At 44.1% G+C, this 23425-nt stretch overlaps 1 non-coding gene and 1 pseudogene across 1 annotated transcript; one reads left to right on the top strand and one right to left on the bottom strand.

Moving 5' to 3' along the window:
- LOC116888402 overlaps positions 1-21296 on the bottom strand; it is a 39585-nt pseudogene extending 18289 nt beyond the window's left edge.
- On the top strand, positions 19185-19287 carry LOC116889449. The gene has a single exon (XR_004386407.1). It is a non-coding gene; the product is annotated as a U6 spliceosomal RNA (small nuclear RNA).
- Positions 21297-23425: the final 2129 nt, after the last annotated feature.

The following is a 23425-nucleotide window of genomic DNA, read 5'->3' as shown; positions in this document are numbered from 1 at the left end:
CTTTGTGAACTGTGGACTCTTTGGGTGTTTTGAAGACTTTTTAAAAAAAAGCGTTGCTTTGATGAATGACCACCAACATGTCACAATGAGTCAGTGGGTGGGTGGGTGGGTGGGTGAGGGGTGAGTGGGTGGGTGGGAGGGTAGTATGCTGTTAAATAAAATGCTTTATTTTGAAAACATGTGCTGTATTTCCTTTCCTTAAATTTTATTTTGTGCGTATGCAAGTCTATGCATTTGGTTTGGGTGTTGTACCCTTGTAGGCAAGAAGAGGGTGTTGGATCCCGTAGAACTAAAGTTACAGACACCATCTTGTGTGTAGCAGGGGTATGACTCAGATCCTCTGGACCGGCAGTTAGTGCTCTTAACTGATGAGTCACGTTCCACCACCCTCACGTTTTCCTTTTCTTTTTCATGTAACCAAAACTAGGTAGCCTCCAAGTCCCTAAGTAGCCAGAATGACTCTGAGCTCCTGATCCTTCTGTGTGCACCACTGAGCCTGGTTTCCAGATGATAGCTTCTAACTCAGTGGTCCTTTTATCATATCGGATACCTCAGTTTTAATTCCCTAAGTAATGGGTCTCACTGGCCATCTGGCTGACTGGAAATCCATATACACTAGGCCAGCCCTAAACCCATAAAGATCCATCTGCCGGGTTGGGGATTTAGCTCAGTGGTAGAGCGCTTGCCTAGCAGGCGCAAGGCCCTGCGTTCGGTCCCCAGCTCCGAAAAAAAGAAAAAAAAAAGAAAAAGATCCATCTGCCACTGACTCAGGAGTGCTGGGATTAAAGCCTACACCACCAGGCCTAGCCAGTTCTTTTTAAAAACATAGTTTAATCACCCAGTTTGGTGGGTAGCTTGAGGACTCATTTCTTAGAGTTTAAGTTGTTTGGGAGAAATCCAATAAAATCAAGAGAAGTAAAATACCGAGGCTAAAGGTGGGCGGCTTGGAAGATTGTGGAAATGAAAAAACAAGAAAGAAGTCCCTGAGTAGAGAAAAGGGCCTCTAATCGTTCTAGAATTTGAGATGGTGAAATTGCCTCCTATGAGAAAAGATAAATTCTCACAGGAAAGTTTGTACTGTAAGTAGTTTATAGTTAGACATGGATCTACCTAGCCATCCCTAACCAGTAGAAGTGCTCCAACAAAATAGGGCCTTCATTTCCATCCAATGGGCCAGAAAGGCAATGATGTTTTACCTGAGATCGGTTCACCTTGTGCTAATATAAGGAGCCAACGAAAACATAAAAACCTTATCTACAGCCTGACTGGTAAGAGAAAGATAGAAAGGTGCTGCAAGTGAGTCTGAGTGAGGGATCTGTTAAATCTTAACATCTTTGGAAAAGGCTGGCCCAACTCCAAGAGCCCCATGAAACCTTACCACTTATTATCCACAACTAATGGACTGGGCCATGGGGCACTCAAATGTACACACTGATGAGGTCACCAGTCTCTTTTAGTTCCAAACTCAGGGTCACACTGATGTCCCAGGTAAACTGAAACACTAAACAAAACTAGCAAATAAGACAGAGACATTTTGTAAGGGATAAGGGGTGCTAGCCAGGGTGGGAGGGAAATTAAGTGTGTGGAAAGTAAGCAGAATGCATTCTATATACCTATGAAATGGTCGAAGAACAAAAATTTATAATAAGAAAAACCCCTATTTAAAAGACCCGTCTGAGTTGGAGAGATGGCTCAGGGATTAAGGGTACTGACTGCTCTTCCAGAGGTCCTGAGTTCAATTCCCAGCAGCCACATGGTGGCTCACAGCCATCTGTAATGGATCTGATGCTCTCTTCTGGTGTCTGAAGACAGCTACAGTGTACTTATATATAATAAATAAAATAACTTTTATTAAAAAAAAAAAACCTGGGGTTGGGGATTTAGCTCAGTGGTAGAGTGCTTGCCCAGCAAGCGCAAGGCCCTAGGTTCGGGTCCCCAGCTCGAAAAAAAAAAAAAAAAAAAAAAAAAAAAACCTGTAATGGGCTGGAGAGATGGCTCACTGGTTAAGAGCATTAACTGCTCTTCCAGAGGTCCTGAGTTCAATTCCCAGCAACCACATGGTGGCTCACAACCATCTGTAATGGATCTGATGCTCTCTTCTGGTGTGTCTGAAGACAGCTACAGTGTACTTATATTTAATAAATAAAATAAATCTTTTATAAAAAAAAAAACAAAAACAAACCTGCAATGGACTGGAGAGATGGCTCAGAGGTTAAGAGCACTGTCTGTTCTTCCAGAGGTCCTGAGTTCAATTCCCAGCAGTCACATGGTGGCTCACAACCATCTGTAATGGATCTGATGCTCTCTTCTGGTGTCTGAAGACAGCTACAGTGTACTTATATATAATAAATAAAATAAATTTTTTATATTAAAAAAACCCCTGGGGTTGGGGTTTTAGCTCAGTGGTAGAGCGCTTGCCTAGCAAGCGCAAGGCCCTGGGTTCGGTCCCCAGCTCCGAAAAATAGAAAAAAAAAAAAAAAACCTGTAATGGGCTGGAGAGATGGCTCACTGGTTAAGAACACTCACTGTTCTTCCAGAGGTCCTGAGTTCAAATCCCAGCAACCACATGGTGGCTCACAACCATGTGTAATGATGCCCTCTTCTGGTGTGTCTGAAGACAGCTACAGTGTACTTATATAGTAAATAAATCTTTTATAAAAACAAAAAACAAAAAACCTGCAATGGGCTGGAGAGATGGCTCAGTGGTTAAGAGCACTGACTGCTCTTCCAGAGGTCCTGAGTTCAATTCCCAGCAACCACATGGTGGCTCACAACCATCTGTAATGGGATCCCATGCCCTCTTGTGGTGTGTCTGAACACAGCAACCATACATCCACATACATGAAATAAATAAATCTTAAAAAAAAAAAAAAAGATCGGTTTCAGTTCATGCTCTCTAGTAATTTATATAAAGCTCTGAAGGGTTTCAAGGTAATATTTGAGCTAATGGTCCCAAAAGGAATAGGATATATTAACTCATCATCATTAGATTTTCAGTGTGCCTCAGAGTGGAGGTTAAACATGACAAGGATAATTTGAGTACCACTTTGAGTGGTGGTGGAGTCAGACAGAAAACATGGGTTCCAAGCCTTTTCATCAGAAAGCTAACAGTTATGAAAACAAAGTTGAAAGTGATAAATGTTAGTATCAAGAGCTCCACTAAGGACTCTGGTTAAAGAAGAAGGTACATCCACGCTGGGACTGGCAGTGCACGCCCTTAATTCAAGGCCACCCTGGCCTACAAATTGAGTTCCAGTTTACCCAGGGATGCACAGTGAGACCCTGTCTTAAAAAAAATTCTACAACCATATTTTTACCACTCATAGTGAAATCCGACACTAAAAGCAGCAATTACTAGCATAGGAAATCTTGAGAATGCAGTCAATTTAAGGGTGTGTTTAAACATAGCATTCTGATAAAGATAACATCCATCCGTCTAAAATGAGTTGGTCTTCACAATCAAACCTCACTTAGACCAATGCCTGCCTTAAGGGTTTTCTGTGTGTAGTCTCCCCAGTTAACATCAACATTCCAACCCTCACTTTTTTGCTGTAATTCCTTTACCTTGGACTTTCACTTCCAGCCTCATTCTAATTTCTTGGGCTTTCATATTTATTAGTCAACTTTCGTTTATTTATTTATTTATTTATTTATTTATTTATTTAATATATGTGAGTACACTGTGGTTGTCCTCAGACACAGCAGAAGAGGGCATCGGATCTCTTTACAGATGGTTGTGAGCCACCATGTGGTTGCTGGGAATTGAACTCAGGACCTCTGGAAGAGCAGTCGGTGCTCTTAACCACTGAGCCATCTCTCCAGCCCCCAACTTCCATTTTCATTATACAAGGACCTCCTAAATAGTTTTATAATTTGCTATGAATGCTGGCTAGGGCCTTGAGTGTATTTAAATAGTAAGCTCCCATGTTTACTATTTATTTTTTAAAGAAGACCATGTGTTTTCTAGCGAGGTTGGCCAGGAACTAACTATGTAGCCCAGCTAGGATTACTATTTTTAATGTGAGCAATTCCTGTTCTCACAGAGAACCTGGTTTGATTCCCAGCACCCACATGGTGGTTCTTAACCATCTGTAACTCCATTATAGGGGATCCTAGCAAACCCTCTTCTGACACTGGTAGTCATCAGGTGATACATAAACACACAAACAAGCAGAATACTTGTACACAAAAAAATCTAACAACAATGCTGATAATAAAGTAGACCTATACAGTGTAATTCCACCAGGATTGCAATAGAAGGCCTGACTTCCATTTTCCAGAAAAGGCTGTGTAGATGCTTCAGGCATGGCAATACCAGCACACGTAAAGAAGCCTCCAAATCTGCTTTTGAATAATCCACTCATTATTCACCAGATCTGAGGCTATATCTATTCAACGGCACAAGAGAAGAAGGCAGGGGCAGGAGTTTGAGGACAGCCTGGTCTACAGAGATAGCTCCAACACACCCAGGGCTGTTACACAAAGAAATGCTGTCTCAAAAAACAAAACAGACACACACACACACACACACACACACACAAACTATGCAAGAAAAGAATCATTTGAATTTGACTGCCTATGTACATAAAGCTTTTAAATAAAAGATGTAATTTCGAATCAAATGAGGTCTTACGAATGGACCCTAGGGCTGGAGAGATGGCTCAGTGGTTAAGAGCACTGACTGCTCTTCCAGAGGTCCTGAGTTCAAATCCCAGCAACCACATGGTGGCTCACAACCATCTGTAATGAGATCTGATGCCCTCTTCTGGTGTGTCTGAGGACAGCTACAGTGTAGTCACACATATAAAATAAATAAATCTTAAAAAACAAAACAACAAAAAGGTTAAGAGGCTGGAAAGATGGCTTAGCAGTTAGGAGCGCTTGTCCTGGGTTCAGTTTGTAGTATTCACATAGCTCACAAGCATATAGAACGCCAATCCCAGAGGATCCAGTGCTCTCTTCTGGCCTCTGAGAGCTCCAAACACAGCAGCAATGCACAGACATACATGCTGGCAGAATACCCATACACTTATTTTAAGGTTTTTAAAAGTTATTTGCGGGTCTGGAGAGATGGCTCAGCAGTTAAGAGCACTGACTGCTCTTCCAGAGGTCCTGAGTTCAATTCCCAGCAACCACATGGTGGCTCACAACCATCTGTAATGAGATCTGATGCCTGCTTCTGGTGTGTCTGAAGACAGCTACAGTGTACTCATCATATATAAAATAAATGAATAACATCTTAAAAAAAAAAAGAATGGAGCCTAAACATGTCTTTTTACCGGATGCACGGCAGCCATTAGGCAGCCATTTACAATCTAAGAAGACAGGAAGGGATAACACCAGAACCCAACCTCAATTTTAGAGAGGTCTAGCCTCTAGAGCTATAAGCCACTGTTTGGTCTCTAACTACCCAATCTAGTATTTTATTATGCTAATGAGCTGATTCAGCCATTAGGTAAAGGTGTTTTACAGAGACACACTCTGTGCCTTAGCCTATCTCACGATTTTTTTCTGGATGTTTCCATAACCACCTTAACCTCTAAGAAGATACAAAGACACAGGTAGCACTAGCGTTATTTGCTATAACAAAATCACTACAAACTTAGGGGCTTAAAGCAACACGGCTCTACAGATAACCTTATAATTTTAGAAGTCAGAAGTTCAATGTGAGCCGCCCAGTTGAAATTGATTATCAGCTGGGGTGCATTCCTTCTGGAAGTTTTAGAAAACTCATTTCCTTACCCTTTTCAGCTTCAAATTTCTTAGCTAGTGATTCCCCTCCTCTACGTGTATAGCTTGGCATAGAAACTTTGCCATGCTGTGGCATTTATACCAAAGCTTTTACCTTTATCTTAGAGGGGAATCTTTCTATCTCAAGGGCAGTTGATTAGAAACCTCAATTTCTTCCTCCAATGTAATATTCTGGGGATTCAATGTCTGTCTGCCTACTAACACAAGTAAGTATTTGCATAGTATTACAAAATCGGCACTTTCCAAATCTCTTCCACATTGAAAACTGAACATTAGGCAAAACAAACCTTTAAAATCAAAATCAGGCTCCTGCTCTTCCCCTCTCTTCCCCCCTTGTCCCCATTCCCGTCCTACCTCCCCCCTCTCTCTCCACATGCTCATGGCCAGCCTCTACTCTTCTACTTTCTCTCTCTCTCTGCCTTTCTCTGCCCCTAGTACCCTCTTAACTCCCTTCCCCATGTCCTGAATAAACTCTATTCTATACTTAAAAAAAAAAAAAAAATCAAAATCAAAATCAGCGCTGTCGCACTGAAGGCAGAGGCAGGCAGATCTTGTGAGTTTGAGATTATTTACTGAGACCTTGTTTCAGAAATAAGGCAAACATTGAAAAAAAAAACGAAATTTACCCCCAAACCACATCAAAACCAAACTTAGTCATTAATTTCCCTCCTTTCTAAACTGGATTAATTCTTTAGTGCTATTGTTGGCTCATCTGGACATGCAGAATAAACACTTCCAGGAGGAATTTGCCATGCCATGGTAAATAAGAGTATACTTTTCCAGTTACAAACCACTGAGAATTGTTTTGTCTTGCCTTCCACCCCCACCTCCGGAAATACTCCTCGTCCCAGGTCGTAAAGACTGGATATTAATGGGTTTTCAAAGCAGATTATTTTTGAATTTCAATGATACCAGAGATCAGGTAATAAACAGAAATAAACAGAATGCAGAACCAACATTTTAGGTCTCGACTTCCAGGGCCTCCCAAAGAAAGTTACCATAGCCTTAGTTATTAGTTCTTGGTTACTTCACATGCTACCAGTAAATTTTCAACTTTACCGAATCTGCGCTTTGGTTCGGCTAAGAGTGCCTTCACCACATTCTTTAAGCAGTTTTAACCCAAAGGCATACAATCAGAAAACCCCATTAAACTGGAGGTAAAAGCACATCGGTGTTTAGATCACGTGGTGGTAAAACTCTTATTACAAAAGAATATATTCAGGAGCAAAGATCTTACATGAAAAAAGACACTTGCAGTGACACAATATTGTTGAATTTGACTTGGGCACGAGGCTTCCCTGATAGCCTGTGAGGGTGGGGATCCCAGCCAGGGCTGCAGTCCACGCCTTAGCTAGCTAGCTTTCTTTTTCTGCTCCACACCGCATCTCAGCTATGTGCCAGGCTTTCTCATCGTTTTGCTTATCAACCTATAAAACATTTTAGCCAGCCACCTCTACACTATCCCAGACATTTTCATTACCCTTGCTTTGTCTGACAGACATTTTAGTCGACCTCTAGGGTTTATGAAGCAGGCATTTTATCTCCCCAGGTCCCCAGCAGGAAGTCTTATGGTTCCAGGCAGCCATTTAAGCCATTAGTCTGGGTCTCGAGCAGGTATTTTAGCTGTCTTTCCAGGTCCCCGTTTGGTAGTCTAGCCACCTGTCCCGATAAGGGACAGACATTTTAAGTTTTTCCTCCAGAACCCGGCAGTCCTTTTAGCTATCTCCCCGGCTACCAGGCAGGTATTTTAAGTATCGCCTCAGGACCCGGCAGGCATTTTACCTAGGTCTCCACGCAGCTGGCAGGCATTTTAGGGATCTCTGCCGCAGTCATTTTAACTACCCCTCCGACTGTCCAGTAGACATTTTAGCCACCTTTCCACTGTTCGCAAAGTACTTCAGCCACCTCTCCACAGACCCGCAGGGACTTAAGCCACCTCTCCACTCACCCGCCAAGCACGTTAGCCACCTCTCCACAGACCCGCAGGGACTTAAGCCACCTCTCCACTGACCCGCCAAGCACGTTAGCCAGCCACCTCTCCACTGACCCGCCAAGCACGTTAGCCAGCCATCTCTCCACTGACCCGCCAAGCACGTTAGCCAGCCACCTCTCCACTGACCCGCCAAGCACGTTGGCCAGCCACCTCTCCACTGACCCGCCAAGCACGTTAGCCAGCCACCTCTCCACTGACCCGCCAAGCACGTTAGCCAGCCACCTCTCCACTGACCCGCCAAGCACGTTAGCCAGACACCTCTCCACCGACCCGCCAAGCACGTTAGCCAGCCACCTCTCCACTGACCCGCCAAGCACGTTAGCCAGCCACCTCTCCACTGACCCGCCAAGCACGTTAGCCAGCCACCTCTCCACTGACCCGCCAAGCACGTTAGCCAGCCACCTCTCCACTGACCCGCCAAGCACGTTAGCCAGCCACCTCTCCACTGACCCGCCAAGCACGTTAGCCAGCCACCTCTCCACTGACCCGCCAAGCACGTTAGCCAGCCATCTCTCCACTGACCCGCCAAGCACGTTAGCCAGCCACCTCTCCACTGACCCGCCAAGCAAGTTAGCCAGCCACCTCTCCACTGACCCGCCAAGCACGTTAGCCAGCCACCTCTCCACTGACCCGCCAAGCACGTTAGCCAGCCACCTCTCCACTGACCCGCCAAGCACGTTAGCCAGCCACCTCTCCACTGACCCGCCAAGCACGTTAGCCAGCCACCTCTCCACTGACCCGCCAAGCAAGTTAGCCAGCCACCTCTCCACTGACCCGCCAAGCACGTTAGCCAGCCATCTCTCCACTGACCCGCCAAGCACGTTAGCCAGCCACCTCTCCACTGACCCGCCAAGCACGTTAGACACCTCACCACTGTTGCGCGGGAACTTCAAGCCACCTCTCCACTCACCCGCCAAGCACGTTAACCACCTCTCCATTGACCCTCAGGCACTCCAGCCACGTCTCCACTGACCCGCCAAGCACGTTAGCCACCTCACCACTGTCGCGCGGAAACTTCAAGCCACCTCTCCACTGTCCCACCAAACACGTTAGCCACCTCTCCACTGACCTGCAGGGACTCTAGCCACCTCTCCACTGTCGCGCAGTAACTTCAGCCACCTCTCCACTGACCCGCCAAGCACATTAGCCACCTCACCACTGCCGCCAAGCACGTTAGCCAACCACCTATCCACTGACCCGCCAACCCCGTTAAGCCACCTCTCCACTCACCCGCCAACCACGTTACCCACCTCCCCCTTGCGCGCCAGAACTTCCAGCCACCTCTCCACTGACCCGCCAAGCACATTAGCCACCTCACCACTGCCGCGCAGGAACTTCAAGCCACGTCTCCACTGACCCGCCAAGCACATTAGCCACCTCACCACTGCCGCGCAGGAACTTCAAGCCACGTCTCCACTGACCCGCAGGCAATCCAACCACCTCTCCACTGACCCGCCAACCACGTAGCCACCTCGCCACTGTCGGGCAGGAACTTCAAGCCACCTCTCCACTGACCCGCCAAGCACATTAGCCACCTCACCACTGCCGCGCAGGAACTTCAAGCCACGTCTCCACTGACCCGCAGGCAATCCAACCACCTCTCCACTGACCCGCCAACCACGTAGCCACCTCGCCACTGTCGGGCAGGAACTTCAAGCCACCTCTCTACTGACCCGCCAAGCACGTTAACCACCTCCCCACTATCGCGCAGGAACTTCAGACACCGTTCCACTGACCCGCCAATCACCAGCCACCTCCCCAGTGTCCCGCCGGACATCTTTCTTGTCCCTAGCCCCCATCTCACCCACCGCTCCGTTCTGGCCACCTCTCTGGCTTCTTCCATCACTCGCTCGCCGCAGCTGCCTGCCCGGAGTGGGTACCGGTCCTACACAAACTACTGCAGGACTCAAGAAGCGGAGATATACGGAAAGCGAGGCGAATGGAGAACGGGCAGAGCGCAAGTGCGTGGCTCTGGCGGGTCCTTTTGGGAAGGAGTGGAGTACTACACAGCGCCTCTGCGGGTCAAGCGGAGACTGCAGCTGATACAGGAGGGGCACTGAGGGCAGCGCCAACCAGGTTTGAGGGGGCGCGGGGAAGTTTTGAGGGAGGTGTGGGGAGGGACCTAGGGCTCTCGAGGCAGGGTCCTTCTGGTAGGGCGTGGTTAGCAGGCTGACCCGACTGTGCAAAGGAGGAGGGCACAGCTTAGAGGAGGAGAGTATGGACCTCGTGGGAGGTGCAGAAAAGAATGGGTGCATTCTGAGCCCATTTACCTACCTTTGAGAGCTGGGAAAGCAGTTCTGGACGTTGGGTGACCAGCAGGTAGCAGCTTGCCTGGTCGCTTGGCCCTTAGTGAGTGTTGGAATGCTGGGAGCCCAGAGCCTAAAGACACCAGGCTCTGCTGCAACACAGCCTCCTTTTCTACTATAGCTCTCCATTTTAGTGTTTTGTTTGTGGAACCTGCACCGCAACCCTTTCCTCCCCAGTCTTGCCTCCTCCTGCCCCCCCCTTTTAAAGGGGAACAAGAATACCCTTGGGAGGGAATAGGGAGGCAAAGTTTAGAACAGAGGCAGAAGGAACACCCATTCAGAGCCTGCCCCACATGTGGCCCATGCATATACAGCCATCCAATTAGACAAGATGGATGAAGCAAAGAAGTGCAGGCCGACAGGAACCGGATGTAGATCGCTCCTGAGAGACACAGCCAGAATACAGCAAATACAAAGGCGAATGCCAGCAGCAAACCACTGAACTGAGAACGGGACCCCGTTGAAGGAATCAGAGAATGAACTGGAAGAGCTTGAAGGGGCTTGAGACCCCCATATGTACAACAATGCCAAGCAACCAGAGCTTCCAGGGACTAAGCCACTACCTAAAGACTATACATGGACTGACCCTGGACTCTGACCTCATAGGTAGCAATGAATATCCTAGTAAGAGCACCAGTGGAAGGGGAAGCCCTGGGTCCTGCTAAGACTGAACCCCCCAGTGAACGTGATTGTTGGGGGAGGGCGATAATGGGGGAGGATGGGGGAAAGAACACCCACATAGAAGGGGGGGGGAGGGGTTAGGGGATGTTGGCCGGGAAATCGGGAAGGGAATAACAATCGAAATGTAAATAAAAATACTCACGTTAATAAAGATGGAGGGAAAAAAAAAAACCTAATTTAAGAGTGTGGGTGTGCAGAGCCCATAGAGGCCAGATGAGAGCATCAAATCCCCTGGAACTGGAGTTACAGGTGACTCTGAGCTGCTGCGTGGGCGATTGGGGGAATCTACCCTGGCTCTTTTGCAAAAGCAGCGTGTGCTCTCGGGCATTATGTCCTCATTCTAGTCCCAGTGTCAATTTTCAGTGGCCAAAACTTTGCTGGTAAGTGAGACAAACTTTATAAAAGTAGAAAATGAAGGAAAATTATTTACAAAGAAATAGGATGTAGCATTACTGAAGCTCAAGGGAGGAAAAAAAAAATCCTGAGTGCAAAAGGCAGATTCTTCAAGTAAAATGAATACAAAATTCTCCAAGAACGTGATTATTTTGGCAAAAGCCCTCTATACCATTCAGACAGTCTGAAATTTTTTTTTTCCATTTTCTTTTTTTTCGGAGCTGAGGACCGAACCCAGGGCCTTGTGCTTGCTAGGCAAGCGCTCCACCACTGAGCTAAATCCCCAACCCCGACAGTCTGAAATATTAAAGGAATTGGAGCCTTTAAAAATTCTAGCATCTTTCACATACAAAAGAAAGTACCAAAGAAAAGCTGGAATGAAACCCTTTCATGTTCTTAGTACCATCTTTGAACTCAAACAAATGTTGGAAAATGGCCTCTCCCCAGAAGTCATTAATTCTCAGTAGAAATTTAAGAATTTCATGAAAATTCATGGAAGCCCACACTAAGTGCACCCAAGCTAATCACCTACCGTTCCAAGAATACTGAAATAGCTCCATGTTCTTAGTGTTTCTACAGTTTGTTGTGCTTGGCACAGGTCTGTAATTGCAACGCTTAGGTTTATGTGGTAGAGACAGATGTTTTGGGTGTTCAAGGTTATCCTCTTTGGCTATATAGTGAATTCAGGCCAGGCTGAGATGCATGAGACCCTTTAATTCCTGCACTTCGGAGGCAGAGGCAGGGGGATCTCTGACTTCAAGACTAGCCTGATCTACAGAGCAAGTTCTAGGATAGCCAGGGCTATACAGGGAAAACAACCTGTCTTGAAAATAGCCATAAAACAATTGTATACACACATATGTGTGTGTGTATACATATACATTGTTCATACAACTATATATATACAATTATATATATGTGTGTATGTACATATACATATATATAATTGTTGAGCTTTCAAGATATTTAAAGCTTTAACAGTGAGACACTTTGTTTAAGTATCAATGCCCATTTCATTTGTCTTTCTTCAAACGAATGAAAATGACCACTCTACATATGTTATTACTGGAATGCATATCTTTTACCTTTTGAAGGTAGAAAAGTAATACTCCAAAATATTTAATAAAATATTTTGAGGACGGATGCTGGTATTGCTTAGTATTATAGAAAGCTGCTAACTGATAACATTGAGTACCTACCAAAACAAGTTGACTGTGAGAGGATAGCATTTCTAGGATGTACAGGAGTCAAAACAAACAAACAAACAAACAAACAACCTCCCTTTCCCTCTCCCAGAAGCTGTCAACTCTAGTGCTGCCTTATGCCTGGAATGTTGACTAATGCAAGCATAGTCAGGCACCCATAGGTGCTTTGAATTCGCAAGTGCAGCACTTCTGTCCAGAAGGCCCTGTTCTGCTCCCATCCAGCTTTGCTTGTACATCACAAAGTCTTTCTGTTTCCTCTTCTGCCATGCTCACTGGTCCTTGGGGAGAGGAGACTGTTTTTGAAAATGAAGTTCATGAATCAACTTGAGGAGGCCCATTGAACTTGTAAAACCTTGGGCTCAATATTTGTCCTTGTTGTATGTTTTGTGGAGAAAGTTTTCTTGATGCTAAGAATCAGTGGTGTCAGAGATAAATCCATAATCTGGGAACTGTTTACTGTACCTCTCTCCTTAGCATTTGGGGGATGTGGTTAGTAAATGTTTTATTATATGCTTTTCCTATTTTGTTTCTTGGAGTCATTTTTGGCAGGAAAAAATAGTAATAAAATGAAAAGTGAGGTTTAAAAATATAAAGCAGCAATCAAAGGGAAATACTCACTTTAGAAATGAGTACATTCAAATATACTTGAGAAATCACTGCGTTAAAATTATATAAAATAAAGCCAAGTGGTGGTGGTGCACATCTTTAATTCTAGCACACAGGAGGCAGAGGCAGAGAGGCAGAGAGGCAGGTGGATCTCTGAGAGTTCAAGGCCAGCCAGCTATACAAAGCAGGTTCTAGGATAGCCAGGGCTGTTACATAGAGAAACCCTGTCTCAAGAAAAAAAAAACACAAAAAGACTAACCAGTCAACAATAAGTAACAACAACAACAAATCCTGTATAAAATATCTATAAATCAATGTTAAAACACAAGTCAATGGGGGGGGGGCAGTATGAGTGTGGGGAGTACGCAAATGTCCAACAAAAATTTGCCACAATCAGTTGTTTATGTTTGTTTGGGGAAGGGGAGTCTCGGGTAGCTTGGAATATCTTGTTCAACTTATGCTCCTGCCTCCACCATTCAATTGCTGGCAGTATAAGCCTTCAGTGGCAAACATGGTCGGCTCCAGAATCCTCATATCCTAAGCTATGTAATGGAGCAAAGAGCCCACAAGATGGCGACATCGACAAGGGGCTAGATTAGGTAAAAGAGGAACTTTGGACCCCTCTTTTCCGAAGGGAATATTTAAGACACAACTATAAACTGACCGATTTTCGAGGAACCATTAAAACAGTAACAGCCACTGAGAAAAAGCTCAATGGAGATGAGCACATTGAAAATAGTAGAAACAGAGGCCTTCCCAATTCTTGTGGTTTGCAGTTGTTATTTGTTTTGTGAAAGCGAAATGGACATTTTTCGGTTGGGAAGCCAAAGTTATCTTTACCTTAGGAAAATCCACTTTTATAGTGGGTTATGGAATTCTCTGAATAAAAGGACAGGGACTGAAGGGCAAGCAAGAGCAGTCATAATTGTAACCAGAAGGAAAGAAAAAGTGCAGTGGAGTGAAGTTGGCTTTGTCATTGTCAATTCCAGCCTGAATTTCATGGCAGTCATAAGAGATTCCTTGATAAAAAGCAAAGCAAGCCAGAAAAATAATGGGAAAGTTTGTGAAAACTTTCTTGGTCCTTGCTCTACCTGTCTGGTGGAATGTAACAATGTTGGGGGAAGTAGTTTCTTTTTTCAGGAAGGCGAAAGATCTAAGAATAACAGGTCTGTTAGCTTCTACGCTTATCTGAGTGCTATCTGGAGATGCCTAAGTCGGAGACCAAATAGCTGAGAGCAGCTTGGATAGCAGCGGTCAGAACTCTGGAAAGGGAAACAGCTGGCTGCTAAGTACTCATCCCTGCTGAATAAAGTAGTAATAGCCAAGTCCTTGAAAACACATGAGAGAGATTTGCAGAAAAATTAGGAGGTTTAAAAAGCACTGCACACACATGCGTTGATTTTGAAACTTCCTACAAAGCCGCAAGGATCAAAAGTGCATGGAGGTGGATTTGAAGGCCAGCAGCTCTGCTCGCTGATGTAGTTTACTTGGAGTAGAGTGGGAAAATGTGGGCATAAAACCCTCGAATAATTGTGGTTATGTGTTTTGATTGTTTGGTGGCTCCCTGAAGATCAATTCAAGGCATTATGATTGGTCCACTTACATGAATTTCCTCAGGCGGACATTTAAAAAGTAATTATAGTGTTCCTATCTAGGTTATGACAACACAGTCGAAGCTGGCAAAAGGGATGCTTTGAGGTGAGGATGGGGAAGAGAGCCTTGAAATTTTGTTTCTACACATTCTGGGGGAAAACTACAAAGTCATCTTTGTGCCCATTACTCAAGTCACATTCTGGAGAAATAGGGAGGAAAAAAAGTCCTTAATCTGATTGTAACTGGCCTTCAGATTCAACACGGGCAGTAAAGTGATGTGCAAGGCAACACTGAGAATGACCTGAATGGGCATTCAAAGTGTTTCAATGTACAGAGAGCCCATCTGCAAGTCCTAGGAGAGATTTCTTTGTCTCGCTCCTTTATTTTTATGTGTATTGACTGACTACCAGCATGTGCGCCCCCTGCATGGCCAGTAATGAGATTAGATGCTTGAGTCAGATCTCCTGGCGCTGGAGGTACAGCCAGCGGTGAGCTGCCATGTGGGTGCTGGGACGTGAATCCAAGTCCTCTGTAAGATCAGCCAGTGCTCTTAGTCACTGATCTATCTCTTCAGCCCCCTTGTATCAAATCTTTAAGGAAATTCTATCAACTCTAGAATACAGTGGCCACACACAATGAAGAATGTAGATTTTATAAAAATCTACACCTCAAATTCCAGTGCAAACGAGCTCCAAGTTAATGAGCAGTGGGAGTGTGACAAATCTTTGGTATGGGACAAGCCCACACAGGGTGTGAATGTTCTATAGGTCTCTATGAGTCTTCATTATGATGCCGGAGGCCATCTTTATTCAGCTCTGTTGAGTGAGTGACAGTTTGCCTGGGAACAGACCTGGTGATAATTATGTAACAGGGGGGAAATGGCTGTAGGTGCTGTAGCAAGTGACACAAATAAACTTGTTCATTCTTGGGGAAGGAGAGCAGGTGGTCAAAACTCTGAGGAAGAAAGGACAATCAATCTATTTCCCAAATGGCAAGATTATAAAATTCCAACTGTCAAGGAGTCAACCACAAATGACCAGGTTAGTAAACATATAGGAATGTAAGGTTTGTACATAGAAAAACAAACAGAGCCTCCCTGCTCATATGTAACAGATGTGCAGCTTGGTCCTCCAAGATGTGGGTTCTGAACAACTAGAGTGGGGGCTACCCCAAAAGCTATTGCCTGTACTTGGAGTATGTTCTTCAAGCTGGGTTGCCTAGTCTGGCCTCAGTGGTAGAGGAAGCCCCTAGCCCCACAGAGACTTGATGTGCCAGGGTGGGGGGATACCCAGGGGCCCCCACCTGCTCAGAGGAGAAGGAGGTATGGGGGAAGGATTGTGGGAGAAGGTGACTGAGAGGGGGACAGTGAGCAGAATGTAAAGTAAATAAGCAAAAAATAAATAAATTAATTAAATTAAATTCAAAAGAAAAGAAAAATAGAAATGAATCAAAATTGTCTCCTGAAAATCCAGTGTATAACTAGCTAGGAGATAGTCAAAGAGAGGTCTTGAGTGATAGTGTGATCTGACTGTATAACTCAGAACAGTACAAAGGCACAGCAGTAGAAAAGCAAGCTTCTCATTTGTAGGCCTCAGTCTTCAGAAGACTGTATCCTAGGGCAAAAACCTAGGGTTTCCTTGGGATGTGCTAAGGCTGGTGCTAGCCCGGTATCCCTTTGCAAAGATACTAGCTCTGAGAATTTTACCTAGACGGCTCCATTTTGCAGCCAGCCTGGAGCTAAACTCCAGCCAAACAAGGTCAGTGTTTGGTGTTTTGCTATTTGGTCACTAGGTGGCACTAGAAGCCCAGACTTTTTTTTTTTTTTTTTTTTTTTTGTTTTTTTTTATTCTCCACACAGGTACATCACCCCCCCACACACACACACACACACGAGAGGTTACAGAAAAATAAAGGCATGCAGTAGCAAGTACTCTGAAACCCAGATGGCATGTCCAGGAAAACATTGAAAATAAATATTTACATTCTGGGTTCTGTAGCTCACCCTGTGAGGTATCCTAGCACTCAGCCCAGACTTTCTTAAAGCCATAGAAAGTAAGTGAGTGGCTTGGGTGGTAGATACACTGAGTGATTACAGTATTCTGTACTGCTCTATAGCTTAAAGGTAACTCTTATTAAAAGCATTTCAAATCAGACTGAATTAGCATGGATACATTTTTGGGCTGTTGGCACCATTCTATTTTGTTGACATGTTTCTTTCCCACTCTTAGGGAAACTCATGCCAACAGTCCAATAGCTTCTTGTCAGAGGTCCTTAATAAATATTAAAAGATTGAATTGAAACACAGTAAGTTGTAACATACACATTACACACACACGTATACATATACCTATATATGTATACATATGTGTATATACATCTGTATAATGTGTGTGGTGTGTGTATAATGTGATATATATATATATATATACATATATATATAAAACAATATAGTTCTAAGAAATTAAAGAATAAGAGGTCACAAATTTATGAAGAAGTTGAGGGGACATGGGAGACTTTGATGGGAGAAGAAGGAAGAGAAATAATATGAATACAGCTCTCATAAATTCTCAAAAATAAATTTTAAAATTAAAAAAGAATTTAACCAGGGCCGGAGAGATGGTTCAGCGGTTAAGAGCACTGACTGTTCTTCCAGAGGTCCTGAGTTCAAATCCCAGCAACCACATGGTGGCTCACAACCATCTGAAATGAGATCTTCTGGTGTGTCTGAAGACAGCTACAGTGTACTCATACAAATAAAATAAACAAATCTTTTTAAAAAAGAATTTAACCACATACAATTACACTAGAAATAAAAGCAAAAAAGTTATAGGGAAAATTCACAAATACATTGAAATACAGCTTGCATAAATATCCAAAAAAATCAAAGAAGGGAAATTATAAAATACAAGGATGGATAAAAGCATCTCAAAGTAACAGCACATCAGAAGTTGCAGAATGGAGTAATAGTTGTGGTGGGAAATTTATACTTGTAAATACTAACATAAAAGAAAGTTCAAAACACAATAAGAAAATATGGATGCTATAAATCTGACCAAGAACCCACAACTTGGGAACTCAAAGACCCCTGGTGTGTTACCAGACAAAGCGTTTAACTCGTCTCTAAATACAGACCTCCAGCAGGAGAGATGGTTCAGTGGTTAGGAACACTGACTGCTCTTCCAGAGGTCCTGGGTTCAATTCCCAGCAACCACACAGTAGCTCATAGTACGTGGTGGCTCACAACTATTATAATAGGATCTGATTTCCTTTTTCATTGTCCATAGAACACATATACATTAAGTAAATAAACCAATAAATAAGTGATCTTTAAATACATATTTCTAGACCCATAGATTAGGGTAGCTCTCAGACCTCACCAGAGAAACTTCTTTGTGCACTGACCAGGGCTCTAATGTGGAAACTAACAATTAGTCAAAGTGGAGAGAACAGTATCTGTAGAGTGTGTCTGTAGAGTGCACAGCCCCTCCCCCCTTTTAAAAAAGATTTATTATTCTATATAAGTCCATTGTAGCTGTCTTCAGACACACCAGAAGAGGGCATCAGATCCCATTACAGATGGTTGTGAGCCACCATGTGGTTGCTGGATTTGAACTTAGGACCTCTGGAAGAGCAGTCAGTGCTCTAACCGCTGAGCCGTCTCTCCAGCCTCTAGAGTGCTCAGCCTTAAACAGGTGGGTTTGCACACATTTCTGTGCAAAGCTCAGAGAAAATCACAGAGGAGGGGAGCAGAAAGTTAACCATCCGGGCTGGGGGTGAAGCAACATTTTCTGGCTGCTATAGGACTGGTGCTCAAGAACTCACAGAAGCTGCGATTGCTCACACACATTCAAGCCAGTCCTCATTCCAATAGTGGGGGAGAGACTAAACCTTCAGCGGAGGATCTATTGGAAGTTTGTGGTGTGGTCCTCTGATAGGTCCAGCAACTTGCAGTGGATGACCCTATATCCATGCATATATGGATGGGTGGTACATGTGGGACTCCGTGTGTTATTAAAAACAAAGCACTGGGGGGTTGGGGATTTAGCGCTTGCCTAGGAAGCGCAAGGCCCTGGTTCGGTCCCCAGCTCCGAAAAAAAAGAACCAAAAAAACAAAGCACCGGGGTTGGGGATTTAGCTCAGCGGTAGAGCGCTTGCCTAGCAAGCACAAGACCCTGGGTTCAGTCCCCAGCTCTGAAAAAACAAAGCACCACTGAAAACCCACCACACCAGGCCAAAGCCATCATTTTTAGCATCACAAAAAGTGGGAGAAAACGAACAATTACTTTATCAGGGAAATAGCATTCACAAAATTACAATGCCTATTGAAGAGAACAGCCACTGCTGATGAGCGAAAAAGAGCTCCTTCCGGCACACAGAGTGAGCATAGGAAAACATAAACCGGCGCATTCTTGGGAGGTCAGTTCGAATAAATTTAATAATAAAATAATTCAGGCTATCTCAGCTTAGGACTACCAATACACTTTCGTGACTTTTCTTCATAGGAATCCTAGAGCATGTTTTTGGTGAAAAGTATCTTCATAGTCTGGTAGGGAATGGAGCAGAAAGAGAAAAGAAAACATTCTGAAACACTCTCAGAGCAGTGTGCTCTCCTAGCTCTTGCCTCAGATAAATGTGACTCATTAGAAGTTCAAGTAAGTGCTCACTTCTGCAGCACATATACTAAAACTGGAATGATTCAGAATTAGCATGGTCCCTGAGCAAGGATGACGAAGTTGAAGGATTTGAGCCCCTTAACCGTCAGGCTGACTCCTGAGCTCAAACATTGCCCCACCTTAGCTTTCATAAAACCCCAAATGACCTGCAGGGGGAAAAAAAAGAGCCCAATTCTAGCCCACCATAGTTCTGCCTAACCGACGGGAGCAAAAATTGTACAAGACCCAAGAAGAATCGCTGTGATGACCACAGTTCAGTGGTGTAGACACAGTTAACCAACACCCTGCTACCGTTAAGGTCTCCTGTAATATCAGAGAAATGCAGTAAGGTATCATACAACTCAGATTGAACCCGAGAAGGCTTTAGGGAAACCAAAACAACAAATTAGGAAAACTAAAGACTCTTGGAAGATCCCCCAACTTCGGATTCCCTTGGCCGTATCAAACAGTGAACACGCGGTACAGCTCTCATTTCCAACAAGAGCAAAGACTGAATTTAAAGCTTACTAAAACACAAAGATCTCACAAAAAGACAGATCAGAACCAAACTCAGGTGCAGTAGACATCTGCAACGATTAGATGGAAAATCTAATTATGATGAACATGGTAAAAGTGCTAAAATAAAACAAAACAGTAGACAGTTTGGTTTCAGACCCTGGAACAAGGGACTGAGGTACTTATTTTACATATCAAAGCGGACCTGACCTGGCCTTCAGGTTCTTACTGCACTCCGGAGTCCCTACCTGGCATACCTCGGCCACAACCTTGAACTTTTCAGCCCAGGGGCTGGGCTGCCCTTCTCCTAGACGTTCTTTCCTACTTAATCTAGACATTTTGCGCCCCACCCCACTTCTCTTTTCTCAGCGGCGCGTGTACCCTTTCTCCCTTTTTCTCCTGTCCCCTCTCCCCACGGCGACCCCACTGGCCTCAGTTTTGAGGCCAGTGAACTCCCAGACAGCAGTTCCCCAATAAACCTACCTTTAATATAATCTGGCTTGAATTGGCTCGTTTCGCCGGCAGAGAAATCGTAGACAAGATGCTTAAAACCATAAACACAAAAGAACGATACTCAGAATCAGTAGCATTAAGAGCTGAGCGTTCGGGCTGGAGAGATGGCTCAGAGGTTAAGAACACTGACAGTTCTTCCAGAGGTCCTGAGTTCAATTCCCAGCAACCACATGGTGGCTCACAACCATCTGTAATGGGATCCGATGCCTTCTTCTGGTGTGTCTGAGGACAACTACAGTGTTTCATATACCTAAAATAAATAAATTTAAAAAAAAAAAAAAAAAAAAAAAAGAGCTGAGCGTTCACGAAGATCTGGAGCTAACATGCCAGAACAACAAAATGGGGTGTGAGGGGAAGGGATTTAGTTAGGGATTTAGCTGCTGATGCCTCTCCGTAATCCCCAAAGTTGGAAGGCTGAGGCAGGAGGATCAGGAGCTCAAAGGCAGTCTGGAATGCATAGGGAGAATCTCCCTCTAACAACAAAGGAAAAAACACTGCGAGACAAGCAGAATATATCAGGAGACAACTGGAAATGGAATAAAAACATGAGATAATACGGAAAACCTAACAGGATGATGCTAAAGCCGCATGAAGAGGGGTTTACACATGCGCATTCCTAAGGAAGGAAGCTGGCTTAGATTCACCACCTGCAGGAAAACCTTGGCAGAAAACAGAAATGACAAAGACTAGAGCATAAAAAAAATAGGAAATAGAAAAAAAACCAATAATGCTGTTTTTCTTGAAAAAGTTCTTTTTTTAAAGGTTTATTTATTATATCTAAAGTATGCTGCAGCTGTCTTCAGACACACACAGAAGAGGGCATCAGATCTCATTACAGATGGTTGTGACCCACCATGTGGTTGCTGGGATTTGAACTCAGGACCGACCTCTAGAAGAGCAGTCAGTGCTCTTAACCACCAAGCCATCTCTCCAGCCCCCTTGAAAAAAGGTTTTTAAGAAGCAGACAAAACTAAGCTACACCACTAACAAACTCAATGAAGATCACATTTACAAAAGGAGGCTTTACAATCAATGCTTGAAACCTCTCAAAAGCTGAAGTAGAAGGGATGCTTCCGACTCATCTCATGATGCCAGAGTTGTCCTGATATGAATGCCAGAAAGACATACAGAAGAAAGTTAAAATTTACAGCCCACACCCCTGATGATCAGCACAGTATTGGTAACCCTAGTTTGATAGAATTTAAAGATCCAGTTGGGATTTACTCATGGAATGCGAGATTGATTCAACATACAAAAATCAATGAATGGGGCACACTATATTCCCATGATACAAGCAGAGCACAGTGAAGATCATCTTGACAGCATAAAAAACTACTTGAGAAACCCAGCATCCTCATGATTAAAAACTCTCAGTAAACCAGGAATAAGAGGAAGTTGTCTGAGTACATAAGGGCCATGTTTGAAAAGCTCCCAGCTAACATGGTCAATGGTGAAAATTTGAATGATGGGAGGAGAGAACCAACTCCCACAGGTTGTCCTCTGATCTCCACATGCACACTGTGGCATTCCAGAGCCCCTTGTCCTAGTTAGTTTTTTTGACATCTTGACACAAGCTACTATTAACTGAGAAGAGGAACCTCAATTAAGAACATATGCCCAAGGGGTTGGGGATTTAGCTCAGTGGTAGAGCGCTTGCCTAGCAAGCGCAAGGCCCTGGGTTCGGTCCCCAGCTCGGAAAAAAAAAAAAAGAATAGAAAAAAAGAACATATGCCCAAGACAGGCACAGGGGCAAATGCCTTTGATCTCACCACTTGGGAGGCAGAGGCAGGAGGATTGCTGTGAGTTCAAGGCCAGCCTGGTCTACATAGTGAGTTCTAGGACAGTCAGAGCTACATAACAAGACCCCGTGAGACGAAACAAAACAAGGGAAAAGAAAGGGGTGAGGGGGAGGAATGCTTCCATTGGAATTGGCCTCTGGTGCATTTTTCATGATTGATGATATATGGGGAGGACCCAGTCCGTGTGGGTGGAGCCATCACCTGGGCTGGTGGTCCTGGGTTCTATAAGAAAGCAGACCGAGCAAGCCATGATGAACAAGGCAGTAAGCAGCACTCCTCCACGGCTTCTGCATCAGCCTCTGGCTCCGGGTACCTGCCTTGTTTCAGTTCCTGTCCTGACTTCCTTCAGTGATGGACTACAAACTGTCAGCTGGAATAAACCCTTTTCTCCCCACACCGAATATGCTGTTTGTCCATCCCAGCAATCGAAACCTCAATTGAGACAGGGGTCAAACCAGTAAACTGCATTCCTTGAAGTTCTCTGCATCAGTTCCTACTTCCAGGTTTCCATCTTGAGTTCCTACCCTGACTTCCCTCACTGAAGGATTACACCCTTTGAGTTGTCAGATGAAATAAACCCTTTCCTTCCCAAATTGCCATTGGTCATGGTGTTTTGTCAGCTCAACAGAAGGCAAACTAAGATATCCATTCCCCAATAAGTAAATAAAAGTATTTTAAAAGTCAGTTAAACTTCTATGCATTAAAGAGAAATTTTGAAAATGACAATTTAAAAATCCCATTCTTATAATATTGTCAAGTGTGGTTGGACACTTAGAAATGAGATTAAGCAATGAAATGAGTGACACTGGCAACTGAGAAACCATTAACGAGAGAAATTAAATCAGATGTAATTAAATGCAAAGGTAACCCTTTGTTCATCAGTGTTATAGATTTTAGCTTGTTTATTTGTTTTCCTTTGATACAGCCCTGGCTGGCCTGGAACTTACAATGTAGACCAGGCATGTACCACTACAGCAAACTTGGCGTTATACTTTAAATAGATGGCTTACTCCTAGCAAGTCTCATGTTGACTCTTGGTGCTGAAAAGTGTAATGGCATCTTTTTTTAAAAAAAAGATTTACTTATATATTTTTTGTACATGAGCACACTGTTGCTGTCCTCAGACACACCAGAAGAGGGCATCAGATCTCATTACAGATGGTTGTGAGCCACCATGTGGTTGCTGGGATTTGAACTCAGGACTTTTGGAAAAGCAGTTAGTGCTCTAAACTGCTGAGCTATCTCTCCAGCCCCATGTGATGGCATCTTTAAGAGGACTTAATTAACTTCTCAGGAGACTGGATGACTTCTTGGGTTTTAAGAGGAGGTTGCTATAAAATAATCCTAGCATCTACCTGATTGCTCTTGTGCATACATTATATTGGGCAAAATAGATGTTTCCCTACTACAACTGTCC

Source organism: Rattus rattus, chromosome X (genome assembly GCF_011064425.1).
Source record: "Rattus rattus isolate New Zealand chromosome X, Rrattus_CSIRO_v1, whole genome shotgun sequence".
NCBI classification, from domain to species: domain Eukaryota; kingdom Metazoa; phylum Chordata; class Mammalia; order Rodentia; family Muridae; genus Rattus; species Rattus rattus.
The sequence above is the reverse complement of the archived record's forward strand: the minus strand, read 5'-3'. Positions and strand labels throughout refer to the sequence as shown.